The following is an 18,595-nucleotide window of genomic DNA, read 5'->3' as shown; positions in this document are numbered from 1 at the left end:
TGAATGCCATGCCACATACTCAAGATCAAACATGTTGGAGGAACTAGAACTCTGTTTTAATAACTTGAAGGTCCCCTTTCTTATAAGGACACAGGGGCCCAGGCAGGTAGAGGATGTTTCTTTGTCTTGGCTTTCCTGTCAATGCTGGTGTGTGTTGCCAGTTGAGCAGCCCAAAAGCTAGGTTCCAGGAGCCAACCACTCCCTTTGAATGGCCCAAAGAACTGCTGACCCAAAGAAAGGAAAACATCTGTGTAAATCCCACCTTTCAGTCTCCTGTAATTGATTTCGTTTGCTTTTCAAACATACATCATTTTGTTCTCAGTTTAAAGAAACAGTACAGCTTGAAATCCCAGTTAACCTCAGTAGCAAGCACTGTAACCACAGTGGGGTATATATTCCTCACAAAATGAGAATGACCTCACATGTTACTAGAACTCGCTGGAACAGGCCAGGGTACAAGACTTTGACACTCAAATTGAGACCATCCAGTTTTTCAGACTGGAAAAACAGGAAGAAGCACTGGTTCTAAGGTTAGCATAACTATTATACCCTGCATACTGTTTTCATTTACATACTGAGTTCCTTGCACGCTTTCATTTTATATCAGTATTCATATATACAACATTAATGTGCACACTTTTGTGTACAAATTCATGTACAACCCGGTATTGATGGCCCAGGCCTTTAATCTCAGCACTGGGGAGGCAGAGGCAGGCATATCTCTGTGACCAGCCTGGTCTACAGAGTGAGTTCCAGGACAACCTCCAAAGCAATACAGAGAAACCTTGTCTCAAAAACAAAACAAAACAAAACAAAACAAAACAAAAGAACAAATGCTTGTACAAATAACATATATAGATAATACTTTAAAAAGTCTCATTTAAGCCCATCTTAGGCTTCAGGTAGAATAGGCTGGATAATTGCATCCTAGGATTAAATTCACAAACAATAAAAATTCCAGTGAGTCTAGACAAATCACAAATAAAATCTAGTTCTAAGTGTAGATGTGTGTGGAATTTCCCATTATCTTGACGTTTAGCCAGGACTGTGAGGAAAATACATAGTTTTCCTTTTGTGGCACTTGAAGAGAAAGATTGTCTTTTGGCAAAAACCAAGACATCACTTTCTAGCACGGTTTAGGTCTGATTCTGATATGTTAATGGAATCATTTGGTCCATAAATTATGAATATGACTTTAGTCTCTATAATAAGTCTGAGCCACATTAGGCAGTCAGGGGGTATAAGCCCAAAGCAAGACAGTCTTATTCACTTGCAGGCTACTTACTGAAGGGCAGCCAGGAGTCTAAATGTCCTACTCTTGCTGCTGAGCTAATTCATCACAGTATTCTACACACAAATTTTCTTTAATCAGACACAAAAGCCTGAATTAACAGATATGTTGAAGCCTTTGCCCATAGCTGGATGGTTCTTCGAGAGGAAGCTGAAGACTAGAGTAGAAAGTAAAAACCCTATTCCAGGGCAAGGGGCTACATTTTAAGAGGAAGGTCTCCCATGTCACAGTGTGCCTGGGGACTTGGGAGACTGAGGAGAACAAAGCAAGTACAGAAACTGAAGAAAAAAGAGTTTGAGTTGATGAGTAGGCAGCACAAAGGAGGTTGATCTTAGGGCTTGAGAGTAGGACTCTACTCTATCTGGGAGTTTTCTTCAGAAACAGGATCAGCGACAGTGTATTCCATTTTGTAGAGGCTAAGGATGGAGAAAATAAGATGGCTTCCAGTCTATAGACGCCCAGTGGCAAGAACATCACTTTCTGAATCTCTGTGACTCTGATTTACAACTTCATCTCAATATCAATAGAATGGGAAAATAAATGCAAATTCAAAGAACGGCTCAAATTTCTTTCTCGAAAACTCACTACATGGCATCATTCCGGGACTATCTTTGGATTCTTTTTTTTTTTTTTTTTTTTTTTTTTTTTTTTTTTTTTTTTTTTTTTTGAATTAGTTCAAGTTAGGGAACAAGCTTGTTTCACATGTAAGTCCCTTCTCCCTCTCCCTCCCCTCACCCCATCCCTCCTCCCCCACCCCAACCTACCCCCCCACCCCATCCACCCACCACTCCCCAGGCAGGGTAGGGCTCTCAACGGGGGCTCTGCAAAGTCCACCAAATCTTCCTGTGCTGGGCCTGGGCCCCTCCCCATGTGTCCAGGGCCTTCACGTGGGATGGGCTCTCAAAGTCCCTTCTTACACCCAGGGAAAAATACTAATCCACCACCAGAGGCTCCCTGGAGTGCAGAGGCCTCCTTATTGACATCCATGTTCAGGGGTCTGGATCAGTCCTGTACTGGCCTCCCAGACAGCATCTGGGGTCGATGTGCTCCCCCTTGTTCAGGCCAGCTGTTTCTGTGGGTTTCTCCAACCTGGTACCGACCCCTTTGATTTTCATTCCTCCCTCTCTTCAACTAAATTCCCGATTTCAGCTCAGTGTATATCTGTGGATGTCTGTCTCTGCTTCCATCAGCCACTGGATGAGGGCTCTCATTATGGATCAGGTCGGCCTGTCTTTGGATTCTTATTGAGCAACCATGATGGCCACTTTTTGTTCCTTGGCAACGACAAAATAAACCCAGGTTTCTTGCACATTTAAAAGCCATTTAAAATAATCAGGCAAAACTTTTTGCTTCTTACCGTCTGCGTGTTCACCCCAAATGGAGGCAGAACTAGTTGAAACACCCTCATTACTTCCCTTCAAACAATACGGCTGCACATTTTCACACTGAGTTGGACAAGAAGCAGCTTATCCTGTGTTGAACATTTGCACAGTCAGAGTGACAGACAGAGTGATTCTGATTGCTTGATACATTCCCCATCCCCTGTAATGTTCTTCTTGGAGGAATATGAAAAAATCTTGTTTTCTACCTAGACACAAATGGAGCATCAGGAGTGACTTGAAATGATAGCAGGCAATTCATTAAAGTCTCCTGCACTTGCCAATGGCAGCCTGTGTATACTCAGCCTTATCATCTTCTAGAAAATGGGATACATAAGAAACTTGTAAGTGTAGCAGATAAGTGTGAACGAATGGTAAGAGAGTCCACGAGAGCCCAAAACAAAGGGATATCAAATATATCACAGCTGGAAGCTGTGATCAGATCTCCACCACCTCCTAAGAGAGAGAGAACATGCTTCTTCTTCCTGCCTTTTAGTCCACATGTAGCATTACAACCAGCATTGGCTGAGTGAATTCTCACAACAGATTTGGATTCTACATGATCCTAGACAAATGACTAGTCCAAGTACCCTCCAGTTCTCCAGTGATTATAGATATCTGTGTTATGTGTGGTCAGACCTTCTTACAGCCACACAGGTTCCTCCTGGAGCCCATAACTTGATTTCTCTGCTTTGGCTGTGTTTAATTATAGTTACACAGTTTCTCTACTCTGGTTTGAAAATGCATTTTTTTCTCACATGCTACAGTGGATATTCACTAAGAGTCTGGTAATGCTCATGTTAGAGTAATTACATAAATTTTGGTGAGACCATAGAGAGTATGATTTATACAAAAGAGGTAAGTAAACAGGAAAGGGTAATCTACATCTTAGTAGTAAAATTTATTGCTTTTAATAAAATACAAATATAAACCAATAAAGAACCAACACTTTTCTTGAGTCACTGTGCCATCAACAGCCTTCTTCAAAATAATACATCGCCTACTTTCACTGTTATCCCTGTAACAAAAACCCACCAACAGGGATGGGCCACTTGGAAGGAGCCCCTGCTTCTGATAATATAGTGCAGTAGAAAGGGACATGGGCTCATTTTCAACACCAGGCCTGTCTAAAGTGCCTGGGACACTGCACATGGCATATGGTGGGCACACATGAACTAATACTTATAATTCATGTAAAACCTGGGCCCTCTAAGAGTCCTTCTTTTATCCTCAAACGCATCCCTTCATATCTGGCTATGAATATGGGGCTCCTGAGTGCACAGCCATATATTTGAAACCTGTATTACTTCCTTCTCGCTGAGACACAGGGTGGCATTTCTTTGGCCAGGGCCTGTTCTTTTCTGAGTATGGCTTGCTTCCTGTTTCTTAGCAATTCCCCTTTCTTTTTTCTTCTGAAACCTATCCAACCTTATTATTATTTTTTTTTTTTTAGCATCTTAAGAACTAATAAAGGCAAGGACTACCACTCCCTGAGTCTACTGGGAAGAGAACATTTCCTTCTCTAACCCCAGAGGCAATGTGCCATAAGCTGGCAGGGCACCCCATACTCCTGTTGACTTTGAAACCAGGGTGAAGGGACCTGGAAGCCCTGAGCACAGACAGAACTGGGTAAAGAAAGCCGGAAGCAGGAACTTTGCAAGCTTTGTGTTTCTTGTTTGACACCCAGTCACCAACACAAGCAGGCAGATTCTCATGGGAATTGGGGGGGTATTCTGAGAAGCCAGGTGAAGGACACACAGATTAACTGCAGTGTGACATTGACAATCTACATGGCAAATCATGATTCAGGTTATTTGAAGGGACGTGGGGAAATATGAGGAGGTATGTGCTCAAAATATTATATTTATATTATATATGATATGTTTATAGTATATATAAACATTACACACACACACACACATATGTATACACACAGACACACACACACACACACACACACACACACACACACACACACACACATAGCCCTGCATGTCCTGGAACTTGTTTTGTAGACTAGGCTGACCTCGAACTCATAGAGATCTGCCTGCCTCTGCCTCCAAGTGCTGGGATTAAAGGTGTGTGCCACCACCACCCAGCCAAATACTCATTTTAAACTAAAAACTAAAATGCTAAAAACTGAAACCATTTTCTTTAGTTTAAAAAAAAAATCCAAGTAGATGTCATTTTAGTAAATCTCCAGTTTCCAATTATCAGTAAAATAGTGCTCATTATTCTCATACGGCCTTTCTTAAATTAATTTATTTTTTACATTCCAATCCCAGCTCCCCCTTCCTCTTCTCCTCTGGCTCTCCCTTCCCCCACCTCCCATCTGCTCCTCAGAGAGGGTGAGGCCTCCCCTAGGAAGTCTACTAAGTCTGTCCCATCATCTCATTGAGGCTGGACCAAGGCACCACCCCACCCCCACACCCCTGAGTCTAGACTGAGCCAGGTATCTCTCCATAGAGAATGGGCTCCACTAAGTCAGTTTGTGCATTAGTGTTAGATCTTGGACCCAGTGCCAGTGGCCTCATTATTGTCCCAATCACACCATTGTCACCTATATTAAAGAGTCTGGTTCAGTCTTATGCAGGTTCCCCATATGTCAGACTTGAGTCAGTGATCTTTCACTAGCTTGGGCCAGCTGATTCTGTGGGTTTCCCCATCATGGTCTTGACTCCTTTGTTCATATTATTGCTCCTCCCTCACTTTGATTGCACTCCAGGAGCTTGGCCCAATAGTTAGTTGTGGATTTTTGTATCTGTTTCTGGAAGAGCGTTCTAGCTTCTCTGGGGTTGTGGATTACAGGCTGGGTATCTTTTGCTTTACGTCCTGGTATTCACTTATGAGTGAGTACATACTATATTTGTCTTTCTGGGTCTGGGTTCCCTCACTCTGGATGTTTTTTTCTAGTTCTGTCCATTTGCCTTTGAATATTAGATGTCATTTACTCCATTGTGTAAATGTACCACACTTTCTTTATCAGTTCTTCAGTTGAGGGGCATCTAGGTTGTTTCCAAGATCTGGCTATTACAAATAATGCTGCTGGGAACATAGTTGAGCAAATGCCCTTGTGGTATGAATGTGCCTCTCTTGGGTACCATATGTGATTTTTTAAAATTACACCTTTTTAAAAACCATGTGGTATTTAAGGTAGAAAGTAAAATTTACTTTGTGTTCTTAAAAAAATAAAACAGGAACGATTCATAGCAGCATTGTTTGTAATAGCCAGAACCTGGAAGCAATCTAGATGACCCTCAACTGAAGAATGGATAAAGAAAATGTGGTACATTTACACAATGGAGTACTACTTAGTGATTTAAAAAAAAAAAAAACATGACATCTTGAAATTTGCAGGCAAATATACAGAACCAGAAAAAGCCATCCTGAGTGTGATAACCCAGTCACAAAAAGACAAACATGGTATGTACTCACTCATATATGGATTTTAGACATAGAGCAAAAGATCACCAGCCTACAATCCACACTGCCAGAGAGGCAAGGAGGACCCAAAGAGAGACATACGTTGTTCCACAGAGAAGGGGAAAGGAACAAGATCTCTTGAGCTAGTTGGAAGCATGGGGACAGGGGAGAGGGAATTAGGAGAAAGAGAAGGGGAGAAGAGGAGGGAGAGGAGGACATAAGGGAGCAGGAATATTGAGTCAGGGGAAGAATAGAGGAGAACAAGAAAAGAGATACCATAATAGAGGGAGCCATTATAGGTTTAAAGAGAAATCTGGCACTAGTGAGATTTCCAGAGATCTACAAGGATGATACCAACTGGCAATCTAAGCAATAGTCGAGAGGCTACCTTAAACGCCCTTCCACAATTATGAGATTGATGACTACCTTACATGCCATCCTAGAGCCTTCATCCAGTAGCTGATGGAAGCAGAAGCAGACACCCACAGCTAAACACTGAACTCCTGGAATCCAGTTGCAGAGAAGGAGGAGTGATGACAAAGGGGTCAAGACCAGGCTAGAGAAACCCACAGAAATAGCTGACCTGAACAAGGGGAAGCTCATGGAATCCAGACTGATAGCTGGGAAACCAGCAAAGGACTGATCCAGATTCCCTGAATGTCAGTGAGGAGGCCTGGGCAATCTATGGGGCCTCTGGAAGTGGATCAGCATTTATCCCTAATATATGAATGGACTTTGGGAGCCCACTCCACATAGAGGGATACTCTCTCAGCCTAGACACACAGGGGACGGTCTAGGCCCTGTTCCAAATGTTATGACAGTCTTTTAAGATCTCCATGGAAGGCCTCACCCTCCCTGGGGAGCAGAAAGGGGATGAGATAAGGGGTTGGTGGAGGGCAGGGGAGGAGGGGAGGGAGAGGGAACTGGGATTGACATGTAAAGCAAGCTTGTTTATAATTTAAATAAAAAACAGTAACATAAAAAACAAAACAAAACAAAACAAAACAACAACAAAACAGTAAGGATTTTTGTTTCTCTGTCATGGGAATCCATGTGAAGTCCAAAATCTCAGCCCTATGGTGAAAGCAACTAGGAAGCCTGCCTCACGCCATCTTGTCTCTGCAAATCCCATACAAGGTCTTATAATCTGGATGGCCCTACACATGCCTACACGTGTTTCAGAAGCTGGAAAACTGGGCTGTTTAAAAATTTTGGTAACATTTGCAAGGCATTCTATGCCTGAAATATGGAGTCTCTCTCTCTCTCTCTTTCTCTCTCTCTCCTCTCTCTCTCTCTCTCTCTCTCTCTCTCTCTCTCTCTCTCTCTCTCTCTGTGTGTGTGTATGTGTGTGTGAATTTTAGAGAGAGCAAAGGTGGTTCATGGCGCGGGGTTAACTATTCTAAAAAGTAACTTTAAACACTGAAAAAAATATTACTAAATAAAAATACAAAAAGGAGTTAAAATAAAATCAGCAACCTCAGTACCTAGAACCAAGAAACTGACTCAGGAAGACTGTACTTTAAACCAAGAGCAGAATGAAAAATGAGAAGTCAGAGCAAAGAGCTAAGGAGAGCAAAAGGAAACAGTTTATTGATGACCGCAGTTGCGATAGTTCTGGGAGTTAGAGGAACCCGGTAACTTGGTATTCATCATCTCTGCTTCCTGACAGGGACACCTGGTGTGCATTGCTGACTAACCCCCATAACTCCTGGCACCCATATGATATAGAGGAAAGGGGACGTTTATGAGGTTGCTCGCCAGGGGTTTGTCTTATTGTTTGATGGTTTGGTTTTCTTTGACCACAGTTTACCTTCTGTTTGTTTTCCTGTTGTCCTAGAGAGAGCCTGGCAAGGCTGACTGTCATGATTTAGTGAGCTAGCTGGGTCTTGAGAACCTGGTGGTTCTTGTGGCCCAAACAGTCATCCTTTCTACCCACATGTAAGCAACTGTTAGTCTATACCAGTAGGAAAAGGACATGCCAAACTTCCCCTTTTGTGACTTGATTTAGTCCCATGCTTTCGGTAAGTGCAGAGTTCCCATGGAGGGGAAAAATTGTCACAAGATGTCCAAAATTATCTTGATGACCCATTTGCCGGCTGTGAAGATAGTTTTTTTCTATCATAAAGATAACAGTGGAAGGGATAATAATTGATGATAATAATAGCTAGTGACTATAGTAACAGTATTTTAGATTGAAGAATTATAGGCATTACTTATAATAAGCAAAACAATGCTGAAAGCTATTCTTACATCTATTTTGTAAATGTAAAAATGAAGGCTCAGAGGGAGGAAAGTCTAATGTCAAAGGCCACAGGGTCTAGAGTGATGACAGAGTGAAAGTGTGGGCCATAGTGTCAATAAAATTTTTACATTTATTTTTATTTGAATTATATATACATATGTGTGACTGAGTGAGGGTATGTACATGAATGCAGTTGCCCAAGAGGCCAAAAGAGAGGGGCATATTCCCTACCACTGGGGTTATAGGCGGTTGTAAGTTGCCCAATGTGAGTGCTGGGAACTGAACTTGGGTCCCGTGCAAGAATAATCTGTGCTCTGAACCACTGAGCCATTTTTGCAGCCCACAGTAATGATTTTGGATGATCCCCATGCCCAATTGCATAAATGTCAATCACAGTCTCCAGAAAGCCCATCTTCTCAAAGTTGTGAAAATTGTCATTTTGATGTCCGTGGACTTTTCCCCATCATCATATTGTTTCCCTTCTGGGACTGAAGCTTGCAAACACTGGAGACTAGGGCTCGAAGGCAATGATTTCAGAGTTCTTGCAGAACATCATAAACCATAATTAGTCCACAATAATTAGCAAGGAACAAATACTTTATAAAAAAAGCATCCATTCACTCAAAATGATTTTTAATTTTATAATGACTAGTACATGATTATCACAGAAACAGAGCTATTTAGTCTGAAAAAAAAATAACTTCAAAGATGAGAGCCCATTTAGTGTTTATTTGCTCTAGGGTTCTAATTACTTTGAAAACTACCAAAACTTTATATACAATTACATATAACGTCCAATAATGACTTTGAGGGAAGGCGAACCAATCCTTTATTTTTAGAATCACCACTGACACAAAGAAAATAAATAATTAGTGATAAATACCAGGTGCATTTTCAGATGATGTCATTATTACTTTTCCACATTGTCAGAACTTCCATGCTAGAAAAATGAAAAAAAAAAAAAAAAACACAGAGTATGTCTCACTGGTCATTTCTAAAATAAGACCAGCAAAACAAGGCCAGTGGGGAGCAATAAACACATTATTGTTTCTCTGTTATATATTAGCAAATCCTGGTAGCTTCAATTTTGTTTCACTGCATTTCCAATATGTGTATGCATTACTTCATCTCCTTTTGTCCCCATAGTTAAGATTTATGCACTTTATTAATTATCTCATGGCAGTCATCTCAGCAGTTTCATTTAACAGAGTAAACCAGTCACACGCCATCAGGCTTCTGGGGATGTCACACAGCAGGCTTGAATTCCTGGCAACTTGAATAACTCTTGCCAATACACGCTTTTCAGAGTGATCCATCGCACGGCCATCGAATACATCACAACTGGATACGCTTTTTTTCTTAATTGATAGGTTGGAAGAAAGACACCCTCAAGATCAAGCCAATGTCCCCCGAAGCAGCCTTGGCAAGTACTTTCTTTACTAGCAGCTGTTCAAAATGGCACCAGTCCGATCTGGTTCCCTTCCCTCTCTAATGTGAATAACAGGGAAGATCTATGCAGCATTTAGCAACCCTTCATTCTCTAAGGGACTTTGATAAGCAACAGTAACTTTCCTTGGAGCCACTGAAGCCCAGATGGCCCAAGCATCTAAGCTTGATGCAGGCACAACAAACCAGTCATTTGTGCCGGTTTCTTGCATTACTGGATGCTAAGTGGGATCTGGGCTGCCAGCTTAAGTTCTTCACCTTCTGAATTCTTGATAGACACGCACACGTACACGTACACCATTTTTCTTCACGAGAAGATACAGTTTTAAACAATGTGATCTTAAGTAATTTCCAACTACCCTTTATTAAGTCCCCAGAAGCACTTTTGAATTAATTGTCTCTTCCCTTTGGCATACCAAGAGATTAGGATTCCTAATCAGAAAGAAGTACAATTTTAAAATGATTTGTTTGAGAGAGGTGTTACATCTTCTGAGATTCTTCATCCTTGCCTGTTTCTGTGATCAAAGTCAAGGGCTGGGGAGGCATTTTCTGCCACTGGAGAACTCAAGTGAGCAAGATTCCATGACTGAGAAGCTTGCCAGAGACCAGCTAAGTAAAAATTATAGCCCTTATGCAACAGCATGGCACAGGAGACCAAAGCTAAAAACAATGACCAATTTGATTTCAAGAAAATCTAATGGGAAATCCAGAGAGGAAAATTGGTCACTCTTTTATTATTTCTATGGTCTTTGAAAGGCAATCAGTCTCCAAATTTTAGAATTGGTGACACTAAAAACTCCTCAACTGTATAAAATAGTTGGGAGTTTAACAGGGTATGAGGCTAGAATTTGCATGGCCTGTTTCCTGCTGTTGACCTTATATAAACTGTAGTGTCTTGGTTGAAGCCATTGAAGTCATCATGAGAACGAAGGGTGAAGCAAACAGGGCTGACCATCCAGTTGGCCTCACACATGTTTCCTTGAGAAAAGCTGACAGAAACATGTTTACCTGAATCAATGGCCACAGAGGTCCATCCAAACACCACATCTATCTGCTTCATGCTTAGATTACATTTCCCAAATGAGGTGATGCTACTTGTAATTAAAGGATTCAGTGTTCTCGCTGGGATTCTTCCCATTTCATGGAAATCAAGCTAACTAGTATTTAATAAATGCAAAATGCAGAAAGAGTCAAGTTCAGAGATGTAAGTTCTCAATGAAAACTTAGGGCAGCTAGTCTAGACATGGTTCATAACTAAAAAAAATTCAAGATTTCAATGACTACGCAGAAAGTAGGAAAATAAGTTTTTAGTCTTTTTTCAGTGATTTTGGGTTCTGGTTCCTCACTGCTTTTATTTACTAAATGTATGGCCACAAAACTCTCCTTTAGTTCCCTAGCTCCCTGAGGAACTATCATTTTAACCAAACCAACCTCCCAGTTCCTTGGCTTCCTCCGTGCTTCACTGGCCTAATTATTTTAATAAGTAGCTTAACTGGAATACTAGCTTACATTATATTCCAGTTTAATTATGTGTAGTGCCTAACACTATGAACTCAAGTCTTTTCCTATGTGTGACAGAGTACCACTGTGGCTGTTGTAAAGATGGTAAGTAAGGTGATGTCGCTTTGTATACACAGTTGGTGGTTCGAAGCCTTTCTGATGCTGCTACCCTTTAATACAATTGGTCATGTTGTGGTGGCACCCAGCCAGAAAAATACTGCATTGCTACTTCATAGCTGTAATGTTTGCTACTGTTATGAATCATAATATAAGTATCTGATATGCAGGATATCCAATATGAGACTCCCAGGATGGTCACGACCCCCAGGTTGAGAAGCAATGTTTTAGGCTTATACACTACACTATTGTCTCATCATATTGTCCTCCTCCAATACTCTTACAGTACTAGTCTTTTGCTGTCTAGAGGAAGATAGTTCCATGGAGGTCTACAGGAAAGACAAGTCTGGTAAATGCATGTGAAAAAAAAAAAAAAAACAAAAACTTCAGAATTCCTGGGGTCAGCTTATAAATAGCCTTGGATACTCAGGTTCTCCCATCCTGTTTGGACCCACCATTATAATGAATATTTTTTTTAAGGGAGAAAAACAGGAAGTGGAAAAAAGAATGACATGGAAAGTCACTTATTAATCACAGTGCCCAGGGAACAGAACACAGAATTCCCCTTCTGGCTTAATTATTCTTTGGTATCTTTAATGAAGCCAAATCAGGAGAGTTTCCAGCAGCTGGTTGATGTCTCAGATGTCTGGTTTATGAGTGTCCTCTGTGAAGAAATATTTACTAACACCCTGGAGTTTCTCTATCACCATTTACTTCCCAGAAAATCCTCTCATTTTTTTCTAGTATTGGGAGGAAAATGCTAAGAGGACTCAGATCTGTGTAGACTGTCATGTGTTTTCCTTGTTTCAAACTACAAAGGCAAACTCTGGGGTTGGTACCAGTTCCACAGTGAGCCACTGACATGTGGCTGACAACTTTTAGGCACTTGGAAATGGGACACAAGCAAGCCCCTGCTTCACCCAGCAATAGTAGTAGCCCAGCCTCTTCTCTGTGTCCTGAAAATGATCTATAAACCAGAAGGAAAAAAGCTACAGGGTGGTTCTGTAGACACTGAATTCCATGACTTACTATAAATGACAGCATGCCACAATCAAAGGATTAAGATAAATCTAGCAAAACATACTTTGGAGTCCTTGGCTCCAAAAGTGCTGTGTTTAGGCATGAAGATAAAGCTCAGGGAGTGCAATGCTTGATTAGCATGTACAAGGCCCTGGGTTTGATGCTCAGCAACACATGCTTGTGAGCATGTGTGCACAAGCGCGCGCGCGCGCGCGCGCACACACACACACACACACACACACACACACACACACACACACACACACACAGAGTGAGAGAGAGAGAGAAAGAGACAGAGACAGAGCCAGAGCCACAGAGACAGAGAAAAACATCAACAAACCTGTGTTCACCCTAATGATAACTCCCTCAATTCATCACTGTTATTCAGCCCGGCTAACATTTTGTCTTTACTCTGTAAACCAAACAAAACAACACAACAAAACCCCCAAGTTTTGCAAATCAGGCCCGATTTCAATGATTGGTGACATCAGGGAAGCACAGCCACATTCATCAGTAGGTGCAAGACCTCATAGAGACCAAGAGCAAAATTTGGATGAATGTTCTCAAGAACCTTCTAGACTTTCTTGCTGCTTCATTATACAGCTGCTGAAATGCAGAGCAGGGCAGTATCTTAGAAAGACAAACTGAAGAGCAAAATGCTAAGGCTATGGGCTCTTCGAGCAGTCAGCTTTGGTGACTCAAGTTAAGGGTAAGAAATGTCATCTTGGATGTTTACCCTCTGGTGGGCCAGAGGGTACCAGCTTTTCTCACTTCAATCACAGCAAAGCATGGGGATGGATCGATATTTTTGATTGAAGGATAATGCATAAAATTGAAAACCAAAAAGCAGAGCAGCCACTTCATAGTTAGTTTCAAGTGCATGGTTTTCCCTGATGATTTATTCTCTTGAAAATTATAACGTACTTTGGATTATACCGGCTGGTGAGTTTTTTTTTTTTTTTTTTTTTAAACAACCGGTGAAAAATTGGAACCAGATGTATGCTTCTGGAAGGGAACTGAAAATGTGAAGGGCGAAATAGTTTTAATATACAGTCAACTCATGGATCTCAATAGGCTGTCTTCTACCCTGGGGCCAAAAGCCTACCCTTACAAGCAACCCCACTCTCCTCCACAAGTATGCTATTGGTAAATCCAGGTTCTTGTGGCTGGATAAGCGGTGACCTGGAGAGATGGAAGGGACATGGAGCGTTAGTGGGAAAAATGTGCTCTCCGCCAAGTCTTAAAGCAGAGCCTGCTCTATTGGACCGTTGCCACTCCCAACATAGGCACTGAGGACATAGCCCAAAGCAATAAAGATCCGTACACTAAAATAAAGATTTAGCACAACTCACTCAGCTTGAGAGTCCTGGCCACAGCTTTGGATTAGCTTTGCTTCCCATAGAGTGGACTGTCGCCATGTCAGGCCCATCTACCTGTCACATTAGGTGGGAAAGACACTTAGTCAGCAATGAAGCAAGAATTGATATTTAGGGACACAGGCAGGGAGCCCGCCATGGCATCCAGAGAGACACCTTTCCTTCCAGACTGATAGCCAGGGATGCCATTTTCTTGTTCACTGAGTGTGAATCTTTTTCTTTCTACCCAAAAGTTCCAGAGCCTAGCTGTACATCCTTATTTTCCCAGGAGCTGAGCAAGCTGAAAAGACTGACATGACTTTTGCAAACATGATCAACTTAGGCATGCAACATAGTCAGCAAATGGAACATACATTTAATTGCTTCGCCAGTGGAAGAAGAGCTTAGCTGGCGTTCTTCATGGGCAGATCTGGGTCTGCTTCACCCATTATGGAGCTCAGAAGAATTTACCAGTGCTTACATGTTAAGAGAACTTGTTTCTGGAAGGAATTTTTTTTCCTGGTGTGGCATTAATAATTTATGAATAGACCAATACATAAAACCACACTGTATGAGGCACACCCAGTAGTGTCATAAACATAACTGAACTGGTTAATAAAAGTAAAAGAAAAAAGGAAACATTAAAATCCAAGTAGGTACTATGTGAAGTATAAATATCTTGTATGGATTATAAATAATCAGAAAATGAGAAAAAGATCATGTAGGGTTGTACAACCACAGTCAGCTCTGGTACATTTTCTCGTAAGCTGCTTGCTGTATAGCAGGTAGCAGGCTGGATCTGGGGATGTTAATCTAGCTAAAAGGATTTTTAAGATAACTGTTTTTAGATTCCCTCATTAAGGAAAACAGATCCATTTGACTCTGTCTTGTGTTCTGTCAACAGAATTGTCCACAAAGTTCAGAACCCAGGAACTTTATTACATAACGATACAAGAAAGTAAAAAAGGGAGAAGCCAGGTTTAGTTTGCAATGCTGGCAATTAGGAAGCAAAAAACCTTTTTTAAACTTGAAAACAGGGTAAGTAGTATAAGCAAGTCATCTTGATACAGGAGTGGAGCTTGCCAACTTTCTGCATACTGGTTCTCTCAGAGTTCTCCATCAATTAGCTACCACCCAATATGAAATAAAGACAGCATTGGATTCTTCTAATCAGCTGAATTACAAGGTCGAAGCTCTAAATGAATGCTTTGTTGTTTGAGCTGCAAATTATCGCTGAATGTGTGTTTTATACATTCATTTAATCTCTCTCTCTATTTTTCTAATGTCCATTAGCAGAACTCTGTAACACACAAAAGTTCAATATGTATAGATTATATTTTTCACTGTTACGTGTCTGAGATGCTTTGAAGATCTGGATTACCCAAGATTGTACTTTGCTTGAAAATGGAATCATGGTCAAAGAAAACCCCCAAATCTCAAGTATCAATGGTAACCAAGGTGAGTAATTCTACACATAGAAGTGCCATATTCTTGAGACTCAATTTAGCATTTATGTTCACGGCAATTTTTATTAAAGGAAAGCCTTGGTGAGAAAGTATGTTAAATCCTAGCACATGAGAGATTGAAGAAAGAAAGAAAGAAAAGAAAAAGAAAACAAGCTGAACACTAGCATTGTCATTGCTTCCTGACTATGGGTGCAATGTGGTGGGCTACCACCTGCTCTAGCCACCATACCTTCCCTGCCATGGTAGAGTGTATCTCTGGGACTATAGGCCAAAATATACTCTTCATTGAGCACTTTGCCTTCATACCAAGAATAGTTACAAACAGGTTCTTGCTATGTAGTCTAGGCTGGCTTCATACTTATGATTCCCCTGTCTCCCTACCAGAGTGCTAGGATTATCAATGTACTACACCTAGTCTTTATCCATATTATAAGTGATACATACATATGCATATATGTAGCTATCTATATGATATAGTGACATACAGACTAGTAGACAACTATTAATTAACACAGGCATATTAAATGCTATGAAATATTAAATCATTGATAACCTCCCCATAATGGATGCATTCAGATGAATATGAATTTTCAAAAGTCAGGAATTTACCCTGTTCAGGCTTTCATTACTCAGTCTGTAACGGGAATACTTTTCTGATAATTGCTTTGATGACTGACTTACGAACCCAGGAAAAATATCTGGGGTCATCCCACTGTAGATGCCTGTAATTTCACAATGTAACTTACACTTCAAATACACAGAAGAATGTCACTAGAGCTCAATATTCATTAAATAACAGAAGCTGGCTAAGTGTTCACACCATGGCCAGAGCACATGTGTATGGACAGCTACTTCTAATAGCACAGTGACAGCATATACTTTGGGCGTGGTCAGGCAGACCTGTAGCCAGCCCCTAAGCAGGCGTGGCTACAGGTTCCCCTACAATGTACCAGCTTTGGGATGGTCTTTAAAAAGGCAAAAGAAGAAATGTATAAATGGACAATAAGTAAGATGCAAGTATAGTTCCACCTCATTACTAAAATAATGCAAACCAAAACTGTATCTTTTGTTGGAAAAACAAAGGGGGAGAGATCAGGTTTGTAGTGACTTCTACAGGACAATGGTTCTCTCTGCACTCATGATAGGAGAGTCAACTGTAATATGTTTTTAGAAATCTGTTTGTTCAAATGGCTACAATATGGATTCTTTAAAATGTTCATATCTATTTTCTTGAAGAACACAACTATGCCTAGGGAGGAAATCATATAATTTTTAGGATATAGTATTTATTTCAAATCATCATAATGTATAAATAGAACAAACCAACTATAGATTCCTAGGAGAAAATAGAATTTCTCTGCTCATCACTGACCTGATTTCTAAGTATAACTACTTTTAAGTATTTCTGGTGACTTACTGTAGTGTTTGCCTCATTTTTTTTTTTTGCACATAACTTTTACCAGAGGAGTCACTTGTTAAGAGCCAACCCTAGAAATATGATAAGCTGTTTTCCCAGATTAGGGATAAAATGTTCATCCTGCTGGTATTTGTAATAACAAGAAAATTGGCAGCACCACTTATTTAGGCTGTCTGAATAAATGATAACCAAACATACAACATAGCATTAAGCAAAGAGATTTGTTTAATGAATGATAATGAATAAATAAACAAACAATTATGTAAGTATTTAAGAGAATACAGATGGGGATTATTTTCAGATAGTGGATGCTATTAAAAACAAAGTTTACTTTGTGTGATTTTATGACTTTAAAATTCTCTTTAATAAACATGTTTGCTTATGATCAGAAGCATGAACACAGGTTTAATGTGTAATATGTTGATTTTATGTCATCATTGAGTTTGATGTGGGGTGTTATGTTGAGAGAAGGGCATATTTTAGCTACGGAATTTGGAAAATATCATTATCTTTTTTGAAAGTTTATTTTATTTTTATAGGGTCTTTGACAATTTCATACAATCTATTTTGATCCTGTTTATTTCCCTCCCCTAAATTTTCAGAGATCTCCCTTGCTTGTCCTCTGTGCTGACTAATTTTATGTCAACCTGACACAGACTAGAGTCATGTCTGAAGGAAGAACTTTAATGAGAAAATGCTCCCACCAGATTGGCTTGTGGGAGAGTCTGGATTGCATTTTATCTACTGGAGATTGATGTGGGATGGTTCAGCTCATTGCAGGCAGTGCTACGCCTGGCCTACAGGTCCTGGGTACTGTAAGAAAGCAGGTTAGCAAGCCATGAGGAGCAAGTCAGTAAGTAGTCCTCTCTCATGGCCTTGGAGTCATCCAGCTCCTGATTCTGCTTTGTTTGAGTTCTTGTCCTAACTTCCTTCAATGACAGACTGTGATTTTTAAGTGGACATGATCTAAACCCTTTCCTCTCCAAATTGCTTTCATAACATCAGTGTAGTGGCATCTTGTTCCACCAAATAGACTTGAGGTAATGGCTGTAGGGTCTGGCTTCCATGTGAGGAGCAGATCTCTTATAAGGAAGAGGAGGTGCCACGCTAGGGCTCTCTCATGGGTTGTGGTCTGAGCATCCTGCATCACAGACCCTGCACCTCCAGGAGCAGAAGACTGTGGTGGTTATTTACCTTCATTGTGTGAGTGCTTCCCAAATAAATATGTTATTCTTTATTCAGGCATTTGTGGACTTCCTTTAACCTGCCTTCACACTAGAAATTCTAAGAATTAGCTTTCCTATCCAACGTCAATACTCCCCCCTCCCTTCCCCATTAAGGTCAGTTGATGGTGCTCACATATTCTTGGATACATTTCTGGTAATGCACGAACAACCTATTTTTAAAGAAAACCGACTCTTCCTTTCTCAGTGATTGATAATTATCAATAACTCCCGAGCTAGGGATAGAAGCTCATGTCCAAGTGCTTTCTCCATGTTGGGATTTGTCCTAGTTTTAGGTTTACACACATCTTGTGCATGGTGTCCCAAACCCTGTGAGTATATACATGCTGCTACTTTGCTGTATTTAAAAGACACCATTTAATTGTAACCTTCCATTGCCTCTGGCTCTTACACTCTCTCTGCCCCTTTTTCTGCAATGATTGTCATTGCTTTTCATTTAGCCCTTTCTGGGGGAGACATCACTGGTGACAATGACACAGAATTTGCATAAAAGAAGATTTGCTCATAGGACACACTGTATACAGAGGTCTGGAAAGACCTGACAAGTAAATGGGGTACTAGAGCCTGGAAGATGCTAAGTCTCCATCCAGGGAAGTCACTTGGTGAGAGGCAGAAAGGGGACTATGCATATCTAAACATCCATCTAGAGAGAGCAGGTGGTCAGAGTAAAAAAAAAAAAAGATAAACACTAACTA

General features: G+C 40.7%; 1 protein-coding gene across 4 annotated transcripts in view; it reads right to left on the bottom strand.

Annotated features, from left to right (window-relative positions):
• Positions 1-18,595, bottom strand: part of Samd12 (sterile alpha motif domain containing 12) — a 432,434-nt gene that overhangs the window by 95,597 nt on the left and 318,242 nt on the right. The window contains exon 5 of one of the 4 annotated variants that reach the window (XR_004771266.1): positions 13,771-13,851. The exons of the other annotated variants lie outside the window; for them this stretch is intronic. The gene's annotated coding sequence lies outside the window, so the exon portion shown is untranslated. The remainder of the gene's footprint in view (positions 1-13,770; positions 13,852-18,595) is intronic. 4 annotated transcript variants of the gene reach the window in all.

This window comes from Cricetulus griseus, chromosome 10 (genome assembly GCF_003668045.3).
Source record: "Cricetulus griseus strain 17A/GY chromosome 10, alternate assembly CriGri-PICRH-1.0, whole genome shotgun sequence".
In the NCBI taxonomy this organism is placed as follows: Eukaryota; Metazoa; Chordata; class Mammalia; order Rodentia; family Cricetidae; genus Cricetulus; species Cricetulus griseus.
Note: the sequence above shows the minus strand (reverse complement) of the source record. Positions and strands in the feature narration are given on the sequence as shown.